General features: G+C 48.7%; 1 protein-coding gene across 4 annotated transcripts in view; it reads left to right on the plus strand.

The window, feature by feature from the left end:
- Nucleotides 1–10,615: 10,615 nt before the first annotated feature.
- Nucleotides 10,616–12,670, plus strand: part of JADE2 (jade family PHD finger 2) — a 51,984-nt gene continuing 49,929 nt past the window's right edge. For 2 of the 4 annotated variants that reach the window (XM_033853177.2, XM_033853180.2), the window contains exon 1: nucleotides 11,064–12,612. The gene's annotated coding sequence lies outside the window, so the exon portion shown is untranslated. Of the gene's footprint in view, nucleotides 10,641–10,925; nucleotides 11,042–11,063; nucleotides 12,613–12,670 lie in introns of those variants that run through there. The other 2 variants (XM_073802528.1, XM_033853183.2) reach the window with 2 other exon arrangements.

A 12,670-nucleotide genomic window follows, 5' to 3' on the forward strand; every position in this document is an offset into this window, starting at 1 on the left:
AATTTGTTATCCACATAGGGACCTTTTGTTAACATTTTTTATTTATTTATTTATTTAGGCTGTGATAGGGTCTTCGCTGCTGCGCGCCGGCTCTTCTCTAGTTGCTGCGAGCTGTGGCTACTCTTCGTTGTGGTGCGCGGGCTTCTCACTGCAGTGGCTTCTCTTGTTGCAGAGCACAGGCTCTAGGCACGTGGGCCTCAGTAGTTGCGGCACACGGGCTCCAGTAGTTGTGGCATGCGGGCTCAGTAGTTGTGGCTCGCAGGCTCTAGAGCGCAGGCTCAGTAGTTGTGGCACATGGGCTTAGTTACTCCACCGCATGTGGGATCTTCCTGGACCAGGGATCGAACCTATGTCCCCTGCATTGGCAGGCGGATTCTTAACCACTGGGCCACCAGGGAAGTCCATAGGGACCATTTTTATATGAACTTTCCAGACAAATCCAAGGTGTTCTAGTCTGACTTTTGCTCACTAGCCATCCTGTGTATGCATAAATAATGCAGACTCATTTTAACTTGATCTTAGATAAAGTGTGGGTAGAAAAGTATATCTGCTGGGCAAGCATGTTATGTATCAAATAACAAATCCTAAAGTTAAGTGGAGATTATTTTTAGGTTGTCTGGGCAAATAGCACAAAAGATAGGAACTCCAGAGATGTGGCATCAAGCATGTGTGGGTACATGCAGACACAATGGCACAACACACACATACACATGGGCACACACAAATGCACACATGCACACACAAGCACATGTGCACCCTCTCCCTTCCCTCTCTCCCCACATAACGGCTCCTTCCTTCCCCCCACGCACACACAGGGCCAAAGCAGACACTTCTGCACTGAGTCATGTCCTGCCTCATCTTGTTTCCACTCTAGGTATCTCACCTCCTTACCGGGGTTGTGAGATCTTCTGGGGCAAGGATGGTGCCTGCTCTTCCCTGGGCCTACCCTCCCTTCCTGGTTAGCTAGAGGACAGGGCACTTAAGAACTGCTTGCTTCTCCTTGAACTCTGAAAGCAGTTGGGGATCAGGAAGATAAGGAACTAGATGCCCAATGGCAGAAGCTCTCCAGGGGAGTCCCCATTGCTAAACACAGTTCCCCCTGCACCCTAGGAAACTGCCTTTCCTGCCTTAGCTGGATGCCAGGGTAATGCAGGGTTTCCTTCTTCTGTAGAACTCTCCTAAAGGACCTGTGTTAGGTAGATAAGCTGCCTGGAGCTAGCCTAGCTGGAGAGCAGCTCAACAAGAATACCCTTGTTTCCAAGCATCTCTGTTGCACAGGCATCCAGCGCCAATTCCTGTCCAAGCCTCTCCCCAGGGCCCTGGCAGGAGATCCAGCACATTTGGAAGGAGCTCGCCACCTGCCAGAGCTGTAGGTCCTAGATGTCCAGCAGTTATAGTGCCCAAGGTCACCCCAGGCTCACAAGTCACTTTGTCCATAGTCCTAAAGGAGGAATAGCTTGCTCATTAGTGCCTGCAGGAGGCTCTAAGGTAGCCATCTTGCACCCTGGAGTACTTCCTGGCAATGGGAGGCTGGTCAAGGTCAGGACACCATTAATGGAGCCTTGACTGTGGTGAGGCATCTCAGAGCCAGCTGGCCTTGCTGCTTCTGGCTCCACATTGAGCCTTAATCCTATCTCCATATTTGACCCTATGCAAACCCAATGTATGCCCCTTCTACATCTGTGGTATCCTCAGGTCAGGGACTTCATGTAACACATCCCTGTAGCCTGAAGCCAGCCCAGACCAACCATAGGAATTGTATGCAGAACAGGTGTGCACCTGTGCACAGATCACACCAACATCCCACAGGCCCAGAGCCCAAGCCCTGGCCTCAGGCACCATCTACTTCTCTCACCCAAGCCAGAGCCCTCACTCAGTGGATTTCACTAACTGTTTAGGTACCACCAGGTAATGAATTATCCCTACATTTGTTCCCTAAGGAGACAAGCTGGACCAGGTATCCTCACGCCAGATGTGTTGAGAAGAAAATGTGCTCTACCTGTCAGAGGAGGGAGCTCCTCCCAGAGGCCATGCTGCTCAGAAACTTCTCTCTTCCCACACTAGTTCCCAGTCGCAGTCTGACTCATGCCCAAGTCTCAGCAGGCCAAAGGCCAAGTAGGGCTTTACCATGCCCTTCCTGGAGCTCAACCTCCATGGAAAGCATCTGGAATAGACTTAGAATCTCAGACCTGGCCAGCTGGAGAAGTCCAAACAGGCTCCAGGCCACCCAGGAGTCAGCACTGGAGTTAGACCAGAGAGCAGGCTTCTTGTCCCTGCCTTCCAGGACCACAGTCTAACCACTGTTAGGCTTGGGGAGCACATCCCTCCACCCCACTGATGCTTCTGTTCTTGGAGAATTCTAAGCACCTGTGGGGCAACCAGCACTGCCCAAGTGCAAAGGGCTTCTTGAGACTCCCCAACAACCACAGGGTCACCTCCTCCTCTCCATGTCCACAGCCCTACCCCAGCCCCTTACCCCTTCCCAACCTCACTCCTTATGCTCCAACAGAGGCAACTGGTCATCACCAGACACTTCATTTTTTTTTTTTTTTTTTTTTTTTTTGCGGTACACGGGCCTCTCACTGCTGTGGCCTCTCTTGTTGTGGAGCACAGGCTCCGGACGCGCAGGCTCAGCGGCCATAGATCACGGGCCCAGCCGCCCCGTGGCATGTGGGATCTTCCCAGACTGGGGCACGAACCCGTGTGCCCTGCATCGGCAGGCGGACCCTCAACCACTGCGCCACCAGGGAAGCCCCAGACACTTCATTTTTTTTCTATGAAATTACATATATCTGTGTGTCTGTGTTCAGATTAAAATGTAAACTTTTGTAGGTAGTTTTTAAAGTAATTGGGATCATACTGTACATATTACCCTGAAACTTTCTTTTCACTTAACACTTTTATTAGGGCTCTTCCTATATCAGACACACAATGCTTCTTAGTTTGATGACTTCTTTTTGCTCTTGGTTTATGTAGTGAGTTCTCTAGTGACAAATATTCAAGCTATTTCAAGTTTTCACTGTTATAAACAATACTGTAATGATGCTCTTAAACAGCTCCTCTTGTGCCCACATCAGAGGATCTCTCTGGGGGAGATTCCTGGAAGTAGACTGTACATTCTCATCTCCTCCTTCCAACATGGGACAACCATAGGGTCTCACCTTTCACCCTCAAGAAGCATACTAGTATATTTTCCTGTACAAAGGGTGGTTCCCTTTTCAGGAAGAATCTTGGGGCCAACTATGAGCATCATGGTGTATACCGTACTGCACTGCTATAGACCAAGCAGACACTACCCGTCTCTCTGGAACATCCTCCATCCTCTCATCATCTGAATTGCCATCTATATTTAGGTCCATCTCCAGGCTCTTTTAAAGAAACTCTCTTGACCATTACACCTCACAGGCTCCAAGACAGTTTGTTTTACCTTGACCATCCCATCTATGCTTAAGGACTTGTCTTCCTAAATGGGCCTAGATCCCTAGAAGACAGGGTCTTGACCTGGAACTCTCTGCCCTAAGACAGAGCCTTGTTTGTATAGGTGCTTGTAAAATGCTTGCTATTGCTAATAAAATCAAGTTACCTCCAGTATGGCTATGAACTCATCAATAAATGCATGGGAAGGGTCTCTGTAAGGCTGCCACGTTGGAGGGGGGTGCTTTGTTTTATGAGAAACCCTGGGAAAAGTAGAAAGGGTTTTTCTTACACTGTTCAACTTGATTTGGAGCCAGTGCCTTTGGTTCTTGGCGGGTTTTGGATTGGGCCAGACCCCTCAGCTCCGAGTGGGGTGTCTCACACTTTGACTCTGGTCAAGCTGGCCCCTGACTTGGCTGGAGTTACTGCCTGCTGCCAGTTTCTGGGGAGGTGTTTGGAGGCCCCAGGGATCTTCTTTGCCTTCTGCCATCTGTGGCCACTGGGCTGGGGCTGAGAGTCTGAGAACGGACAGGTGGCCTGGCTGGCACATCATCTAGACATCTCCTGGGGCTGGTCAATACCATCTCTAAACCAGCTGGCAAAGGCTCCAGAGGGGTTCCTCTCCCCAGCATGCATTTGTAGCACCACAGAAAAAGCCAAGGCTGGATCTTGCCAGGTCAGTGTCTTCAGCCACAGGCACAGCCCTGGGCAGCTTTTCTTTCTGTTCCAAACCCCAACTGCAGCCCCTGTTTAGAGCCTAGGAGGCAGAAGCTGCTGAATTTGTCCTCTCTTGGATGCCAAACTATGTGCTTTGCACAGGGCTTGACACAGAATAGGCAGCCAGGAAATATGTACTGAATGGCCAACAAAATGAATGTTCACCCTCCCTTAGGGGAGGCCACCTAATGCCACTGACTAGATGTGGGAGGGTAAGGACTGGATTCCAGAAACAGAGGAGACAGAAGAAAGTGTGAGTGAACCTCACTTATATCTATGCAATCTTCCCAGATTTCACTTTTTCTCTTCAGGATTCCCAGGAATTCTCCAGGGACTCTAATGTCAGGTTAAGTGTTGTGATCCGCTTTTCCTAACCCTCTAAACCTGTGCTGCTTCAAGCGTGATCCATGGACCAGCAGCATCAGCATTATTTGGGAACTTGTTAGAGATGCAGAATCGCAGGCCCCACCCCAGACCTAAAGAATCAGAATCTGCATTTGAACAAGATCCCAGGTGATTTATGTGCAGCTTATGATTGGACAAGCGCTGCCTTAAGCAGCTAGTGAGTGAACATAGGACTTCTCACCTGGCACAGAGGTTGGCTGCTAGAGAGCATGGCTAACTACATCTGGGCTTCTGCCTACCTTAATGACTCAGACAAATTATTGAGTCAGATATTTTCTGTCTTTCCAGTCCATGAATACTGTCTAGAACATAGTAGGCACTCAATAAATATTTGATAAACAAAGGTTGAATAATTATCATGCTATTTTCTCAATTTAGCGTGCTTACAGTATGCTGGACCGCTGCTTCTGGACATAAATTGCAGGTTATTAGAAAGATTTTTTTTGACTCCAATAAGAACCCCAGGAAGAATGGCTGTTATCAAATGAGCAATTAGTGAAATGCCAGGCCAATTCTTGGTACCATGTGGGTAAGTTCTAAGTGTTTTAAAAAGTGTGGTTCAAGGCCAACAGCATCAAGCATGACTAGGTGCTTGTTAAAAATACACATCCTCAGGCCCTGCCCCAGACCTGCCCATTGAGACCCTTTAGGGATGAGGACCCCAAATCTACATTTTTAACAAGCATCCCAGGCACACTAACGTTTGGAAATTATTGCATCCTTAATTTACAGAAGAGGAAATTAAGGAAACTGATTTGTGCAAAGTCACAGAGCTGGTGAATGGTGGAGACAGGACCAAACCCACACCCGCCTGAATCTGGCGTCCAGTTTTAACCATATTGTCTGTTATACTGGAAAGACTGATGCCCAGGCTGACTGTGTGTATTTAGCCACATATATCACTTTGTGTGTATTTCATGTGTCCACAAAGTTTGCTAGATTGGGAACTCTTAGGAAATCTTGGAAGGCAGTGAATGTGTTTTATTTCTCTCAGTATCTGTAGCATCCATTGCCATGCCTGGCAACTGGAACGTCCTCAACAAAAGTCGTTTCAATTGCATTTCTACACATATATAATTATCCATTTCTACAATCATGTATATATAGATTACCTCTCATTTTCAGGTGGTATCTTGGAATAAGCTATAACAACTATAAATATTTCCACTGTCTTCACTGATTCAAACTTGTGCTCATGCCACTCTGTGGACACGGCTCTTGTCAAGAGCACCAGTGGCCTCCACGTGGCTGAACCTAATGATCAATTGTCAGTCCTTATCTTACCTGACGCCTTTGTAGCTTTGGACATAGGGCTTTCCTCCCTCCTGAAACTCTCTTCACTTGGCTCCAGGATATTCCTTCTATCTCTCTGAATGCTGTTGCTCCTTTTTTCACTTTTTTTTTCAATTTTTTTTTAGTGTGGGAAAATACACATAACATAGATTTTACTATCTTAACCTTTTCTAAGTGTACAGTTCAGTGATATGAAGCACATTCACATTATTGTGCAACCATCACCACCATCCATCTCCAGGGCTCTTTCATCTTGTAAAATTGAAACTCTGTATCCATTAAACAATAACTCCCCATTTTCCCCTTTCCCCAGCCCCTGGCAACCACCATTCTACTTTCTGTCTCTATGAATTTCACTACTCTAGATATCTCGTACAAGTGGAATCATACAGCATTTGTCTTTTTGCGACTGGCTTATTTCACTCAGCATAAGGACCTCAAGGTCCACCCACGTTGTAGCCTACTGCAGAATTTCCTTCCTTTTTATTTTACTTATTTTACTATTTTTTAAAATTTTATTTGTTTTTGGCTGCGTTGGGTCCTTGTTGCTGCGTGCGGGCTCTCTCTAGTTGCGGCGAGAGGGGCCTGCTCTTCATTGCGGTGCGCGGGTTTCTCACTGCGGTGGCTTCTCCTGTTGCGGAGCACGGGCTCTAGGCGCGCAGGCTTCAGTAGTGTGGATCGCAGGCTCCAGAGCGCAGGCATAGCAGTTGTGGCGCACAGGCCTAGTTGCTCCACAGCATGTGGGATCTTCCCGGACCAGGGCTCGACCCCGTGTCCCCTGCATTGGCAGGCAGATTCCCAACCACTGAACCACCGGGGAAGCCCCCTTCCTTTTTAAACTTTTTTTTTTTTTTGTGGTACGTGGGCCTCCCATTGCTGCGGCCTCTCCCGTCGCGGAGCACAGGCTCCGGACGCGCAGGCCCAGCGGCCATGGCCCACGGGCCCAGCGGTATGCGGGATCCCCCCGGAACGGGGCACGAACCCACGTCCCCTGCATCGGCAGGCGGACTCCCAACCATTGCGCCACCAGGGAAGCCCCCTCCTTCCTTTTTAAATTTGAAAAATATTCCATTCTGTATATATACCACATTTTGCTTATCCATTCATCCATCAGTGGACACTGGGTTTTTTCCACATTTTAGCTATTGTGAATAACGCTCTGTGAACACGAGAGTACAAATACTTGTTCAAGACCCTGCTTTCAATTCTTTTGCGTGCATACCAGAAATGGAATTGCTGGATCGTATAGTAATTCTATTTTTAATTTTTTGAGGAACGGCCATACTGTTTTCTACAGTGGCTGTACTATTTTACATTCCCATCCACAGTGTACAGTCATTCTAATTTCTCCACATCCTTGCCAACACTCGTTATTTTCTGTTTTTTTTTTTTTATTAATAGTAGCCATCCTAGTGGGTGTAAGGCAGTACCTCACTGTAGCATTTCCTTAATGATTAGTGATGTTGAGCATCTTTTCTTGTGCTTATTGGTCATTTGTATCTCTTCTTTGGAGAAACACCTGGATACTTCTTTTTTAACACCATCTTGCTGATTCTTCTTCATCTTCCAGACCTCTTAACCTTTCAGCGCCCAAGGTTGCCATCCTTGGACCTCTTCTCTTTCTACACCCACTTCCTTGGTGATCTCAAACAGCCCTATAGCTTTAAATACCATCCACCTGCTGAAGACTCTCAAATGGTATCTTCCCCAGACCTCATCCCTGGGCTAAGGCTGCCATTTCTAGCTGCCTACAGGATGGCTGCATTTAGATACCTAATATGCATCTCAAGCTTAACATGTCTAATGCTGAGCTCCTTATTCTTCCCCCAAACCTACTCCTTCCACAGTTTCCCCCATCTAGGTTAATGGCATCTCCCTCTTTGCATTGGTTCAAGGCAAAAACTCTTATTGTCATCTTTGACTTCTTGTTTTCTCACACCCCATCAACAAATCCTGTCAGAGCTATCTTCAAAATATATACAGAACTTGGCCACTTCTGCTGCTACTACTCTAGTCCAAGTTAACATCATCTCCCACCTGTTTTATTGTTATGACCTCCTAACTGATCTTCCTGCTTCAGCCTTTCCCCTTCAGTTTGTCCTTCATCTGGCAGCAGAGTGACCTGCAAAACCCAGTGTCCGAACATGTCATTCTTCTGCTCAAAACCCTCCATATTGTCCCTAGCAAAAGCCAAATTCTTAACAATGCCCTATATAATCTCTTCCTTGTACGTGTACATATTAAGTACATTCCTGCCTCAAGGTTTTTGCACTCACTGGTCTCTGTGTAGACAGGGGTTCTTAACCTTTATTTCATGCTATGGACCCCTTTGGCAGCCTGTGATGCCTGTGGACTCCTGAGTATAATATCTTTAAATCCATAAAATAAGCTTCATAAATTATAAAGAAGACCAACTATACTGAAATACAACTCTCAAAATATTTTTAAAATGTGTAATATAGTAATGTATGTCTTTCTTATTAATTCATTAAATTACAAGAGCTAGCAGCCTAAGTTTGAAGTAGTGATGAGTGTCATGATATTTTAAGATATTTGCAACAACTATAATGTGATATGAAAATATGTGTGATTTCTACTGGCAACAATGTCACGGGTGCTGCTAATATCACTGTGATTTGCTGTCTGCATTCATAATCAAAGAACACGCCAAATTTTAACTAGTGAAAATTAAAATATAGTTTTTGTTTCCTGTCTAAGGTTGAGACCCCCTGAATTCTATACTCAGACCTCTGGAGGGAGGTGTCTATGACTCCAGGTTAAGAATCCCTAGCTTAGAATGCTCTTCCTCCATAAACTCTCACAGTTCATTCCTTCACCTCCTTTTACTCAAAAGCCACCTTCTCAGCCAGCTCTTCCCTGAGGACTCTATTTAAATTGCATCCTCACATTCCCTATCCCCCTTTCTACTTAAATTTTCTCCACAGCACTTACTCACCTTCAAATATAATATTTTTTTAACTTTTTAAAAAATCGTGTATTTCCTTTAACTGGAAAGTGAGTTGCATGAGAATACGCATTTTTGTCTGTCATGTTTGTGCTGTGTTCCTAGCACCCAGAACGATGCCTGGAATACAGAAGCCACTCAATAAATATTTGTTGAAAAAGATGAATGATTACATCTCCAAGGACACCATGTTTCTTCTCTTTTTTTTTTCTTTCTGTAAAAAGTTAATGAATGATTTGTGAAATTTTTAAGAAGGATTAAGGAGTTATAATTAGCTTTAATGCTATCATTCTATTTACATTTCCAAGGTTAACCTTAAACAGTAGCAGAGAGCTGTGGGAAGTCAAGGATTCTGATGGAGCGCCCAATCCTAAACAAGAAGTGTCTTCCAAGGACTCTTTAGGTGATCTGGATCGTACCCAAACTCAGGGGAGCACCTCAGAAACAAAGTGCTGCTCATAAAATTCTTTCTTGCCAATATAGCGATCAGGCTCCCATCCCTGATCAAACCAACAATACTAATACTTTTTATTTCTGGCAGTGTGGTAAAACGGAAAACACATAGGTCCTGGGGTCTGCTGGACTAGGTGCCAGTTCTGTCACCACTCGCTAGCTGTGTGACTGTCGGTAAGTTGCTAAACCTTTCTGAATAGGTAGCATGGTTTTTGTGAGGATGAAATGGGATGACTAACAGTCCACAGCACAGAGCAGGTGCCCTATAGATGGTCATCCACTCCCTCTTCCTCCTCTAGGTCATTTTATAACTGCTTGCCATGGGATCCTGATGGCTAAGAGGAGGAGCCTGTCCAGTCCTCTCCTGCATGTAAACCCTCTGCAGCTAGACCCAACAAGAGCAGTCCCCTTGAACTGGGCCACTGTAAATTGGTACCTCCACTCTCACCTCATATGTGTGGCTACCATCTGGATCTTGACCATGGAGGCCACAATCATTTACAGTTTTTTCTCCTGGCCTTCCCTTTTGCCCACACTGGGAGATCTTGTGTATGTCCCTCAGTTTCTCAGTGCTAAGAGCTTTCAGGGAGTGTATTCACACCCTTCCAAAACGTAGGCACCAGGAAAAAGTGCTAATGTGCACTGCGTACTCTGAGCCAGGCCCTGCTGTACACATATAGTGTGTATATGTGTGTGTGTGTGTATGCACACACACACACACACACACACACACACACACAGGGCCTCAGGAAGCCTCCAACTACCCCATTCTACGAAGGAGGAAAAAGAGACCCAGAGATGAATTCACTTGCCTACATGAAGCAGCCTCTGAACTGCAGAGCCAGGATTAGAGCCCAGGTATTTAACCATTTTGTTACATACTCACAACCTGCAACATCTGTTTCTAGGCACTGAGCTTGAGGTTGGGAAAATCCTAGCCACTGACCACTAAATGCTAGAACAGGTCTAATTGGGAGATACCTAGACCCTCAGTCTTGCCAGACAAGCCTCCCCAGACTTTGTGAATGAAGGCCAAGGAAATGTTACAGTGACTCTCTTTGAGCTCATATTTCTTTCCTGTTGCAAAAGTGCTTATTTCAGCATCCATCATCTCCCTCTGTTGTGTAGACAATCCGCCCTGTCAGAGGATTTGTGCTGTTATTATGAGTTTGTTTATTATTAGATTTATTTCTCCTATAAGGAAATGTGTTCACAACATTCCACCGGGGAATCTTCTTAATTGTCACATAAATGTCATCTTATGTAAATTGAATATTTATCTTTCCACAGAAGGGGTGGAGGGGAAAGAAAGAATAAACAAACTTCAGTCTTGGAGAGGGAAGGTGGTTTCTGTCCCAGTTCACAGCTCACCCACGTGCCTTCAAAGCCAAAGGTGAGGTGAAGAAATTATTGGATCATCTTTGAGGGGCAGCCAAAAAGGAGGGGGAAGAAAAAGTTGGCAATGATGCTTTCAGGATATTGGGCCAGGCTCCCAGGTCTCCCCCCCCAAACCCCGCCTGAGACCAGACCACCCCCTCCCTAGCTGGGAGCATCTGAGAAGGCTGCAGCTTGCCCCCCACTTCTCCCCATCCAGAAGGCCAGCCCTGCTCCTTCCTCGAGAGAAGGTGCGCACGGCGGGCGCAGCGGGTTGGGTGGGTGTGGCCCGCGGCTCCGGGAACGGACCCAAGGCCCCGCCACCGCCCGAGAGCCGCCCGACAGCCCGCCTGCCTGGCGAGCGCAAGCTCTTCTTCCAGAAACTGCGAGGATCCCAGCGCACTGTTTGTGCACCACAAGGTCAAGTCGGGAAGTGGAGCCGGAGGAGGAGGGGCGAGGAGGCGAAGGGTGGGGAGAGGGGCGCCCCGCTTCCTCGCCAAGTGCCAATCCTTGGAAGTTGCCCCTTGGTTTTTAACCCTTTAGGGGGACTGGGAAGGACGAGCAAGGGGGAGGTGGCCACCCCGGGGCAAACTCCTACCGGGCCCAGGACGTGCAGCCACCCACCCACCCATCACTGCGTTCCCTACCCCCCGGAAATGCGGGTCAGAGCTGGGCGCCAGGAGGCACTCGGGCGGGGGGAGGGGGCGACGAACCCGAGAGGGACCCTCTCTACGGACCGCCCCTCCTTCTTGAGGTCGCCCGCAATTTCAAGTTTCCCCCGCCCGGCATGTTAGTTTCCATCTGCTGTGGGTGGGGGAGGAGAGCCGCGCCCCCTCCCCCAGACTCGCGCGCGCCCCTCCCCTCCGCTCCTGCCAGCACTTTCTGCTCACTTCTGGCGCTGCGAAACGCCACGCGATTTATTCGTTTCGCATTTTAAAACCAGCGACTCAGGATCAGGGCCTAGAGCGAGGGTCTTCCAGCGCTGGAACCCCGGGAGGCGGGGTGCTCAGTGCAAACCTCGTTCCCTCCGCGAGTGTCGCCTTCAGGCTGTTATTTGCAAAGAAACGTCTTTTTGACGCAGGGAGAAATGGCAAATTTTAAGTACGTCATTAATATGGCGCCAAAAGATTTTTTTAAGTATAAGCTTGCTTTTTTTTTTTTTTTTTAAGGTTGCGGGGGGCGCCGCCCGGGTCTGGGGCGCGAAGGGGGCGGGGTGTGAGCAGAAAGTGTGAGTGAGAGAGTGGAGGGGCGGGGTATGTGTGTGAGTGTGTGAAGTGTGAGCAGACCGGATGGGACTTGCACGGGCGCAGCCGCCGCTTGGGCCCGGCCCTGGGGACAGGGCGGGCTGGGGGCGCCCCAGAGCCCGTGGGGAGTCCAGGCCCGAGGTGCAGGCAAGAGGGCGGTCCGGCAGGGTACCCTCCCCCCGGAGGCCTGCAACGCTACCTGAACCCGCAGCTGAAGCCAAACAACTGGGCGGGGGGGTGGAAGGGCGAGGCGGGGGGTGTCAGGAGTGGAAATCCGAGTGAATAAGAAAAAAGTGGCTACTCCCCCTCCCTCGCTCCTCCCGCCCGCCCCCACCCCACCCCCACCCCAACACATTTTTTTTTTTCTAAAGAGATCACAAGGAAGTCTTGGTTTAAAAAGAAACAGAAACATACACAGGGGGGTTGGTGAATGGTGCCGACCGCGGCCATCGCAGTTGGAGGCTATTTGGGGGGGGGGGGGTTAGAAGCGTCCATGGAGTTACTTTGCACCCACTCCTAGCGGCAAGGGCTTAGGTCTGGCGGGCTGACAGTCCCCGGCCGGGTGCGGTGCCGGGGACCCCACGGGCCCGGCCGCCTCCCTCGCCACGACCCCGGATGGATGCGCGCCCCCCGCCCGCCCGCGCCGGCCCCAGGAGCTCCGGGTTTCAGGAGCATCCTTCCCACGCCGGCCCCAGCCGCGGCGCGTAGCCGGGGGTAGCGGCCCTCGGAAGGGCACCGCGGAGCAAGGTAAGATCCAGCCCCCGGCGACTGGCCCTGCGCATCTCCACGGCGTTATTTTGTGTTT

This window comes from Tursiops truncatus, chromosome 3, assembly GCF_011762595.2.
Source record: "Tursiops truncatus isolate mTurTru1 chromosome 3, mTurTru1.mat.Y, whole genome shotgun sequence".
Lineage (NCBI taxonomy): Eukaryota > Metazoa > Chordata > Mammalia > Artiodactyla > Delphinidae > Tursiops > Tursiops truncatus.